Genomic DNA, 11052 nt, shown 5'->3' on the forward strand with positions numbered 1-11052 from the left:
TTTTTTCCAGTGTAGCATTTGAAAAACTTGAAATAAAATTGTATAAAACTATATATTTGCTGTCTGTGAATTGTAAAATTATTGTTTGTAGTGTGATTAAAAAGATTATAAATAACAACTAGAGTGAAATAACTCCGTGAAAATGTTTCATTGAAAGCAAGTGGAGCATGGGTAAAATAATCGCCAAACCTACTACAATAGCAGTTGAATATTTTGTTCTGGATTCTGTTTACGTACACAAATCGTTTATTTAAAAGGCCTGCCTTGTGTAAATCCAAATAAAAACCGATCAGTAACCCACCGACAAACTTCTGGAGAATCAGAACGCCACCCGTCATCAAGATAGACTATGATTTTATCATGTGCGGTCTTTAAAGTTTAGTAGAAATAAAAGGTCTCAAACTTAAACCAAATGGTAGAACAGTGTAGACGTAATCATTGCGACAACCGTAAAATTTGCGACAATTGTTATCTTCCCACGAAAAACCTAAAAATTTGTCAAACAATATTGACCTGGCACTTCATTAACTTTCGTAAAGGTCATTTGAATAATTACTTTCAATTATCTATCGAATATATCGATATTTGCAAACTTCATTCGTCAGTGACGTGTGGTGTATTTGTATAGATGTCTGACTACCGATCTGAAGGTCCCTGGTTCGATTTCTTACCAACAACACGTTATGTTTTTTTTTTTAATTTACTTGCAAGAATTAATTTGAAATCGTTTTACTACAGCTGGTTTTAGAAAAGTGCCTTTCATGTGGTGTTTTTATACACATTTTTTTTCATTACATATTTATTTCATTACCCCACCTTTCAACGGTTCTCTTTGTGACATTACATTACAAGTAGATCGTAACGTTTACGGAATATACCGACTGCAGGGTCATATACAAGAGTGCCAGGTCAATGTTGTTGGACAATACCAACGTAATGATACTCCGAGCGTAGATCAAATTAGATTGCCCTTTTTACAAAAATTTAATGTTTCAATGCAACCTTCGAACTTAACTTTAAAATCGTGTACAAATTGATTTATATGCATTACTTCTGTTATTAATCTTTCTTTGCCGGTTGAATTAACAAGAACGGTTAACGGATTTACAGTCTGGCGCATAGTGCGTTTCTTTAATGCATTTTTAACCAAAAGTTCTGGAATAGCTTGACTTCCGAATTTATTTTCATTTAAGAATCAAAGGGTATAAACACTTTTATTAACATCTTCAATAAAACCTCATTAACCAAGAAATCTACCTTATTTCTAAGACTTACATGTGGCTGTAACACATTTTGTTCATAAGTGTTATTAACACTTTTGTATAAAACTACTCAACTGGATTACTTATCCGGCTCACTTCCGGCTGTACTGGATGACCTTGGCTAAAGTCACCGTCGAAGCCCAAGAACCGGGAAAAAACTACGTCTCTGAACGTAAGGGGAGTCTTTGGCGTAATGTCCTCCGAGGTGACAGATGAAACAAGACCCGAACTGGAACCGCTGTTGCTGGCCCGAACCTCCGACATAACCCATTGTTGGCATAATTGTCACATTTCCTGGCGTAAACCAACGAAAAGACTGCTGTTTACAAGGGGCAGGACGTGAAGTGGTTGCACACTTGGTTCAAGCGAGCGAATTGGTTGCAAACTTGACAAAATGGCAAACACGGCGTTATTTTCTTAAACGGGTGAACGAATTTTTGCCAGGCAAGTAGGTTTCTTTGTTATTTTGAAGTTCATTAGTATGTCTTTTCCATAATGCAATATATATACCGCACTCGGTTTAAGGTTTCAGCATCCTAGATTCTGTTTTGACGAAGTTATTGAAGATATAAACTGATCATGTAGATATTTTGAAATTTGACATGTGACTGTTCTGGTCGATTTGTCTCCTAATTTATTCGAATTTGTAAGTTTTGAACTGCATTTAACCATAACAAAATAATTATGTTTCTGTCAATGCAGTACAAATGGTTTAGTTCGCAAGTCCGAAGATAACGTTCAATACACAAAAATATTTTGTTCAAGCACATTTTGGTTGCAGACTTATACTTCAAGCATTTTTGGTTGCAAACTTATTCTTATTCTATTGAAATCCATAGTAAAACTTTGCAAAAGGAGTGTAGAAGGTTATATTTATTAACCTATTTTCAATGGCAATTATTGACGTTTATGTTCTTTTACTTTTATTTTGTTATAAATGTTATTTATACTTTTTTCTTTTACAACAAGTATGCACTTTATGTTTCAAATTACATGGTTCTCAGTTCAATACTATAATCATCAGTAAAAGCCTGCAAACAAAATAATAGCACATAGAAGAAAAATATTTATTGATACTTCAATTCTAAAATATGTCATCATATGTAAAATGCAAATGAAAACTACATACAAAAAAAAACGTATGTGAGAGTACTGCTGTATGTAAGTGAATTATTTTCATCATAATCATAAGGACATGTGCACACATACGATGTTACTCGGCAAAATTTCCAAAGTTTATCAAAACCACAATAAATGTTATTTTGTTTGTTTCGTATGTAAAGATCAGCAGTTGCTTTAGACATAAAGTATGTAAATGTACTTATAAACCAAAAGTTAAAATGACATGCTTGTTTACAATATTTCGAATTTGATGTACATATTATATATGTCAATTGGTATTCTAAAAATTATTTTGACTATTAGATCATAATATAACTGATATACGATTGGTAATTTACATTGACTGATATGTTACAAAACTACTTAAAGTCATTGTTCGAGTTAGGGAATTTGGAAGATGTTTCGATTGATCAATAATAAGGAACAATTTAAAGAAACATGTGAATAATGCCCTTGTGTCAATGTTAATATAGTTTGTATCTACTATATAATCAAATTTATTTCAAATCTTAAAAAAAGAACAATAATGAAAGCTGTTTGTTGCTATTTTTTTCTCTTCTTTTCCTTTACAGTTAGTCATGCCAAGATAAAAAAGTCCTAAGACTATGTAAAAAGAAAAGAAGTATATCGAGGAGAAAAAATGATGAAGATAAACACAACTGAACTTAAATTTAGCAAATGTGTTTTATATCTATTTGAAAGACCTTGTGTTATGATATATCTGCACGCATGCATAATTTGTATATATATTTCTTATTAGATGAACGGGTATAATTGCCTTAATATTGCTAATTATTTAAAAAAAAAAAGATAAGTTATTTCTCGCTAAAAATATGCATGCCACATTATTGACACAAAAGTCTGCAACCAAAATGTGCTTGAACAATATATTTTTGTGTATTGAATATTATCTTCGGACTTGCGAACTAAACCATTTGTACAGCATTGACAGAAACATATTTTGTTATTGTTAAATGCAGTTCAAAACTTACAAATTCGAATAAATTAGGAGAAAAACCGACCAGAACATTCACATGTCAAATTTCAAAATATCTACATGATCAGTTTATATCTTCAATAACTTTGTCAAACAGAATCTAGGATGCTGAAACCTTTAACCGAGTATGGCATATATATTGCATTATGGAATAGACATACTAATGAACTTCAAAATAACAAAGAAACCTACTTGCCTGGCAAAAATTCGTTCACCCGTTTCAAAAAATCACGCCGTGTTTGCCATTTTGTCAAGTTTGCAACCAATTCGCTCGCTTGAACCAAGTGTGCAACCACTTCACGTCCTGCCCCTTGTGTTTATAGGTAGGCGGTTGAAAAGTTAAAAGGTTGCCCAGATGTGAACTACCGCTGCAGTCTCGACTCTGACTGGGCGTATTGAGAATACCTGCGCGTTTGGGTAGCACATGAGATGGCCCTGCGCAGTCTAGTAGCATCATCATCGTTATCGGCCAGTGGACTGGCATCATACTCTTTGACAGTAAGCCAACCATGTCTGTCGGCTATGTTTAGCAACTACGATGCTGAATGTCTTTAATCTCTTGTTTAACAAGTTCTTGAATTGATTCGAAGCTACATAGATTGCAAAAACTGTCATTTTTGCGAAGTGTCTACTCTATCAATATTAAAATCAAATTGAATTGGCAAACCCTCACTTTTGAACTGAAATTTATCGGCTGACGATTTCTTTGCTGGTGTCCCAATTCAGGCTTAAATTTGGTCCAAAATGATATAATGCTGTCTGTCTAAAGCCCTCTCTGAAGTAGTATTAGAAAAGGAAATCTGCTCCGTATTAGACAAATCAATACTTCTGCCTGGCCTCGTGGGCGATTTTTCAATTTCATCCATTATAAATTAACTGAACCAAAGTAATGTTCGCCACGATTAAAACAATTTCGCCGCAAAATCAGCACGAGGAAAGCAATAACTATATATACTAAAGACTTCTAAATACTACAAAGCAAAACTAGAAAGTACCGAAAAGAATTATTAACTGTCACAGGGTGAGAAAAATGTGCAGCCTGACCGGGACTCGAACCCGGGACCAACGGAATACCGTACCGCGGCTCTACCGACTGAGCTATCCGGCCGCTTACACATCTTCTCCCCTAAATAGTGAACAGTTCTGAACCGTGACATACTCCCCTGCTATATTGAAATTCGTCCTCGAATTTCACAGAGTTACAGAGCAATGTAAATTAAACTCTGAGCTATATCAGTCACGGCCCCCCGTTGGGCGCCAAATGTCACAGGGTGAGAAAAATGTGCAGCCTGACCGGGACTCGAACCCGGGACCAACGGAATACCGTACCGCGGCTCTACCGACTGAGCTATCCGGCCGCTTACACATCTTCTCCCCTAAATAGTGAACAGTTCTGAACCGTGACATACTCCCCTGCTATATTGAAATTCGTCCTCGAATTTCACAGAGTTACAGAGCAATGTAAATTAAACTCTGAGCTATAAGCATTCACGCCCCACGTTGGGCGCCAAATGTCACAGGGTGAGAAAAATGTGCAGCCTGACCGGGACTCGAACCCGGGACCCTCGGAATACCGTACCGCGGCTCTACCGACTGAGCTATCCGGCCGCTTACACATCTTCTCCCCTAAATAGTGAACAGTTCTGAACCGTGACATATCCGTTGGTCCCGGGTTCGAGTCCCGGTCAGGCTGCACATTTTTCTCACCCTGTGACATTTGGCGCCCCACGTTGGGCGCCAAAAGTCACAGGGTGAGAAAAATGTGCAGCCTGGACTCCATGCCTTCCATCTGCTTAGAAAGGGCCCTTATTTCCTGGAGAAGTCTACTATCTACAGTAGTGGCACACTGCTGTGCAGGAACAGACTCATTAGGAGTATTAGGTAAAGAAACATTGGCCTGGGTTGCCTGCTTGGGTGGAAGAGGGAGAGAAGTGGCTAACCGAGACAAGCGTAAGTCTTCCTCAATGGCTCTCAACTCTTTGCGAAGAGTATTGAAGTTGAGGTCCTTCTGAAAAAGAAATCTAGAGGCATTCTCTCATAGGTTCCACTATATTCTCTAAGCTCGACCTACGCTCAGGTTACTGGCAGGTCCCAGTCAAAGAATCTGATAAGCAAAAGACTGCCTTTAGTGTTGGGCCTCTCGGATTCTATGAGTGCAACAGAATGGCTTTTGGTCTTACCAATGCCCCTGCAACGTTTCAGCGTCTGATGGAGCGTTGTATGGGCGAACTTCACCTTCGTGACTGTTTGATTTATCTCGATGACATTATCATCTTTTCTGATTCTATTGATACTCATTTCCGTCGCCTTCAGTCTGTCTTTCAACGTCTTGAGATGCACAATCTTAAACTTAAAGGGTCCAAGTGTGAATTCTTTAAGCCGCAAGTCCAGTATTTGGGTCACATTGTTAGTGCTGATGGTGTGAAGACAGATCCTGAGAAGATTGAAGCACTCAAGACATATCCTGTACCTACTTGCCTTAAGGAGTTGCGTAGCTTTTTAGGTTTCTCAGGTTATTACAGGAGGTTCATTAAAGACTACGCACAGATCGCCAAACCTTTGAATGACCTTCTTATTGGTATTCCCACCTGCAAAAGTTCTTCTAAGAAATCTAAAGTTCCTTTCAATTGGGGTCCAGATCAGCAGAATGCCTTTTGTGCTTTGATAGATAAACTTTCTTCTCCTCCAGTCTTAGCTTTTGCTGACTACAATAAGCCATTCATTCTTAATGTTGATGCCAGTACTAGCGGTTTGGGAGCGGTTCTTTACCAGGTTGGTGCTGATGGGAAGGAGCATGTTATTTCCTATGCCAGTAGGGGTTTGAGAGCGGGAGAAAGACATTATCCTGCTCACAAACTAGAGTTCTTGGCTCTTAAGTGGTCTGTCTGTGATAAGTTCCATGATTACCTCTATGGTAATTCTGTGGAAGTTAGAACAGACAATAACCCACTTACCTATGTGTTTTCATCTGCCAAGCTTGATGCTACCAGTCACAGGTGGTTATCCTCCTTGTCTGCGTATGACATCAACTTGCGGTACAGAGCTGGTAAAGAGAACATCGACGCCGATACCCTTTCTAGAATTCCTTCAGCTTCTTCTCTTCCTGATTCTAACATTCTCCTTTCAGATGCTGTCAAGGCTCTTTTGTTTTCTAAATCTGAAGGTCCAGGTCAACTTCCAGCCGTAGAATGTATTTCTTTTAACCAAACTGTTCTTTCTCTTAATCCCAGAGACGAGATCGAAGTCGGAAGCAGCCTTAAGTCAATTGATTGGAAGAAGGAGCAGCAAGATGATCCAACACTTTCCCGTTTAGTTCAACTCTTTGAAATTGGTCATAGGTTAACTGAACGCCAAAAGTCACATGAAACGGCCAAGGTTCGATCGTTTCTGAAGGAATGGAGCAACCTTTACTTTAAGGATTCAATTCTTTACCGTAAAGGTACTTCAAATGGTTATCCTGTTACTCAGCTTGTTCTCCCTGAGCATATGCTTGATTTAGCTTTCCAGGGTTTGCATGATGAGGCAGGACATCAAGGTTGTACAAGAACGATTTCCTTGTTCCGTTCACGTTTCTTTTGGCCTCAGTTAGAGCAGTATATCGAACACAGGGTTCGAAACTGCCCCAGATGTATCCGGAGAAAGTCATTGGATAAAACGACTGCTAAGTTAAATCCTATTCAGTCGAGTTATCCAATGGAAATTGTCTGTATGGATTTTCTTTCTCTGGAGATGTCTCGGGGTGGTTATGAAAACATCTTGATCATTACTGATCACTTCACTCGTTTTGCTCAGGCTATCCCTGCCAAGAACCAAACTGCACATACTACCGCTAAACTTCTCTTTGAAAATTTTGTTTGTCACTATGGTTTTCCTAGTCGGTTCCATAGTGATCAAGGACGAAATTTTGAAAGCGAAGTTATCCGGGAGTTGTGCAAGTTGGCCAATATTGACAAGACCAGGACTACTCCGTATCATCCACAGGGAAATGGGATGCCTGAGCGCTTTAACGAAACCCTCTTGAATATGTTGGGGACCCTGGAAGATGACAAGAAGGTCAATTGGAAGTCTCATGTTCCCGCTCTTGTCCATGCCTATAACTCTACTCCCCATTCTTCTACTGGTTATTCTCCCCACTTTCTCATGTTTGGTCGCCACCCTAGGCTTGCCATCGATGCGTTTCTTGGCATCGAACCAGACAAATCTCCTGTCAAGGACCATTCTTATGTCTCCGGTCTCCAGAACAGACTCAAATTTGCATATTCTGTTGCACTCCGAGAGGCCAAGAAACAAGGCAAGAAACATAAAAGGTACTATGACCTCCGTGTGAGAGAAGCGGAATTGAAGCCCGGGGATCGAGTACTGGTCCGAAATGTAGGTGTTCGGGGAAAATCCAAACTTGCCGATAGATGGGAGAAAGATGTATACACCATTCTCAGCCAGCCCACCTCTGGAATTCCCATCTATGAGGTGAAGAAGGAAAACAGCAAGGACAGGTCCAGGGTTTTGCACAGGAACCTTTTACTTCCCTTTATGGGGATGCCTTTGTGCAAAACAACTGAGTCCTTATACAAGCCAGCTTCCTCTGACTTACATTCGGATCAGAACTCGTTCTCCAATCCCTCCTCTGATGTTTCCATTACAGCTCCGTTAGATTCCAATACCTCACTTACATCAAGTTCATCAAATATTTCACAAAGCAATTCTGCCACAATACATGATTCTAACAATTGTATGTCAACTTCTTTTACAGGAACATCAAACAGCAAACAAGATGTCACGTCAACAACTCAAACTTCTTATTCTGTTCCAAATAAAACATCTCATTCTATTACAGGTTCTAAATATGTCATTCCTGCACTGAGAAATAAATCTAAGGAGAACAACAACAATTTACAGAGGCAGAAGCGTACTAGAAAGAAACCCGGATGGATGCTAAATGACAACTGGAAATTAGATTAATGCTTTTTCTTTTCTTTATAGTCTAGGTGTGTTTCAACTTTGAAGTTAGGCGTTGCTTAGTACCTGATGTGTTTCGTTTTATGTTTTATACCATGTACCATATATTTTACCTTGATAATTTATAAATGTACTTTACAGTACTTTAAAAATAAAGGATTTATTGTTGAGAGTGCACCTCTTCAATGAATTCACAGTTCTACTGATAAATTAAAATTTTGTTTCCGCGTGACATATATTTTTCGCGATTCGCGGCATACGGTATTTTTGTGGAACATGCTTGAGTTTAAGGTATTTTGCCCGGGTATTATATATTTGCTCACAGGTTGTAATTGCCTTCAGTATTTAGATTTAGTTATGTAGTACCTAGTAGTTTAGTTACTTTATGGTCTAAGCTTACTACTTGCAATGTCTGATTCAAGCTCTTCCTCTTTAATATTTTATGAATGTCGGGGCGACATTCCCCAAAGTGGGGAAGTATGTCATGTGGTCGATATTCGTGTTTTTGAATATCGTTTTCATGTATCATTTTGTCCTTGTATTTGTATATATATCTCTTGTATTTGTCTGTTTACAGTCCGATATACACTCCATTATCCCATATCATTCCTATATCATTCCATTTCATCATCTCATTATAACAACTAATTTCTCATATTTCATTCTGACATAATTTGCATGCCGGGCCTCAGTTTTTACAAACTTCCCGGAAAATCCACCTCACGCATGCGCACTTGAATATAAATATTTCTCTTGGTTTGCGCCAGAAATTGTTGTCTTATTTATTTATTTATTTATCAAGGCGTATGTTTATGTCCTTACAGGCATAAACAGACCATTCCTACATTTGAAAAAGGACCATACGACATTAATTGAATTTCAATATCGCAGGGGAGTATGTCACGGTTCAGAACTGTTCACTATTTAGGGGAGAAGATGTGTAAGCGGCCGGATAGCTCAGTCGGTAGAGCCGCGGAACGGTATTCCGAAGGTCCCGGGTTCGAGTCCCGGTCAGGCTGCACATTTTTCTCACCCTGTGACATTTGGAGCCCAACGGGGGACCGTGACTGAATATGCTCAGAGTTTAATTTACATTGCTCTGTAACTCTGTGAAATTCGAGGACGAATTTCAATAAAGCAGGGGAGTATGTCACGGTTCAGAACTGTTCACTATTATGGGGAGAAGATGTGTAAGCGGCCGGATAGCTCAGTCGGTAGAGCCGCGGAACGGTATTCCGAGGGTCCCGGATTCGAGTCCCGGTCAGGCTGCACATTTTTCTCACCCTGTGACATTTGGCGCCCAACGGGGGACCGTGACTGATATAGCTCAGAGTTTAATTTACATTGCTCTGTAACTCTGTGAAATTCGAGGACGAATTTCAATATAGCAGGGGAGAATGTCACGGTTCAGAACTGTTCACTATTTAGGGGAGAAGATGTGTAAGCGGCCGGATAGCTCAGTCGGTAGAGCCGCGGAACGGTATTCCGTTGGTCCCGGGTTCGAGTCCCGGTCAGGCTGCACATTTTTCTCACCCTGTGACATAACTTAAGCCTTACCTTGCAAGTTGTAACTGTACTGTACAATTTTTTTTTCTTTCGCCTTGAGCAAATGATGATATCTAACAATCATAAACATACAATAAGCTGTGTTTCATTCAAAAATAAAAACTCATGTACACGGTTACGGTTTGTGAAATTAGACCCTATCAAGAATATATTATATATCCTTTGGTACTAGAGCTCTATCAAGACACTGTTAAACAATGAGAAAATACAATATCCTGTACTCCTGTACAATAGTGTTTTAGATCTGTTTAGATCTACCTCATCTTTTACTGATTAAATTCGTTAAATAGCTTTAATCGTCTGCTTGTACTCACAGGGGAATTGCACATTGAATGTGAAACAAAATATGTGTTTGATGGCCGAAAACAGTTATCCAAAGTCAGAAATCAATTCCAAGTCCATTCCTTTTAAGTAGTATAGGCGCCTCTTTAGGGCCAAGACTGCGCATGCGCGGCGCCATATTGGATTCTATTTTTAGAATGACATCATCGTTCTATTTTTAGAATGACATTATCGTTTTATTTTTAGAATGACTATTAACATATTTATTTTTAAGTATTTCTTTATAAACATTTAATAAAAATATTACCTCTTTACTCCTTAAGCTCCAGCAACGAAATGACTCCAATATTAAAAGTACTATCCCTTAATGCGCATGCTTGGATTTGATGACGTCACCAATGCAATAAAACAAGCTCCAACATGTTGCGCGTCTATTTATTTAAGGCCGACTGGGCGGACAATTTAAAGTAAACATGTCAAATTTGATCCTTTTAAAGTTGCCGCACTGTTTGGCGTGTGTTGATTTAAGAGCAGATGTGCGGACAAAAGGCTATTCAGGTGCCGCGTCTATTTATTTAAGGCCGACTGGGCGGACAATTCAAAGTAAACATGTCAAATTTGATCCTTTTAAAGTCGCCGCACTGTCTGGCGTGTGTTTATTTAGGGACGGATACATTAACAATGGTCTATTCAAGTGCCAAGGCTAGCTTGTTTACATTATTTGGCGTGTGTTGATTTAAGAGCAGATGTGCGGACAAAAGGCTATTCAGGTGTCAAAATTAATCCATTCAGAATGTCAACAATGTTTGGCGTATGTTGATTTAAGAGCAGATGTGCGGACAATGGTCCATTCAACTGTTAAAATGA

At 38.8% G+C, this 11052-nt stretch overlaps 3 non-coding genes across 3 annotated transcripts; 1 reads left to right on the plus strand and 2 right to left on the minus strand.

Annotated features, from left to right (window-relative positions):
* Positions 1-4416: 4416 nt before the first annotated feature.
* Positions 4417-4489, minus strand: Trnat-ggu (transfer RNA threonine (anticodon GGU)). The gene has a single exon. It is a non-coding gene; the product is annotated as a tRNA-Thr (tRNA).
* A 177-nt stretch (positions 4490-4666) lies between these two features.
* Trnat-ggu (transfer RNA threonine (anticodon GGU)) lies at positions 4667-4739 on the minus strand. Its single transcript has one exon. It is a non-coding gene; the product is annotated as a tRNA-Thr (tRNA).
* Positions 4740-9783: 5044 nt separating this feature from the next.
* On the plus strand, positions 9784-9856 carry Trnat-ggu (transfer RNA threonine (anticodon GGU)). Its single transcript has one exon. It is a non-coding gene; the product is annotated as a tRNA-Thr (tRNA).
* The last annotated feature ends 1196 nt before the right edge of the window (positions 9857-11052 follow it).

This window comes from Ruditapes philippinarum, unplaced genomic scaffold (genome assembly GCF_026571515.1).
Source record: "Ruditapes philippinarum isolate M1 unplaced genomic scaffold, ASM2657151v2 ctg22222_1_1_1_1, whole genome shotgun sequence".
NCBI lineage: Eukaryota > Metazoa > Mollusca > Bivalvia > Venerida > Veneridae > Ruditapes > Ruditapes philippinarum.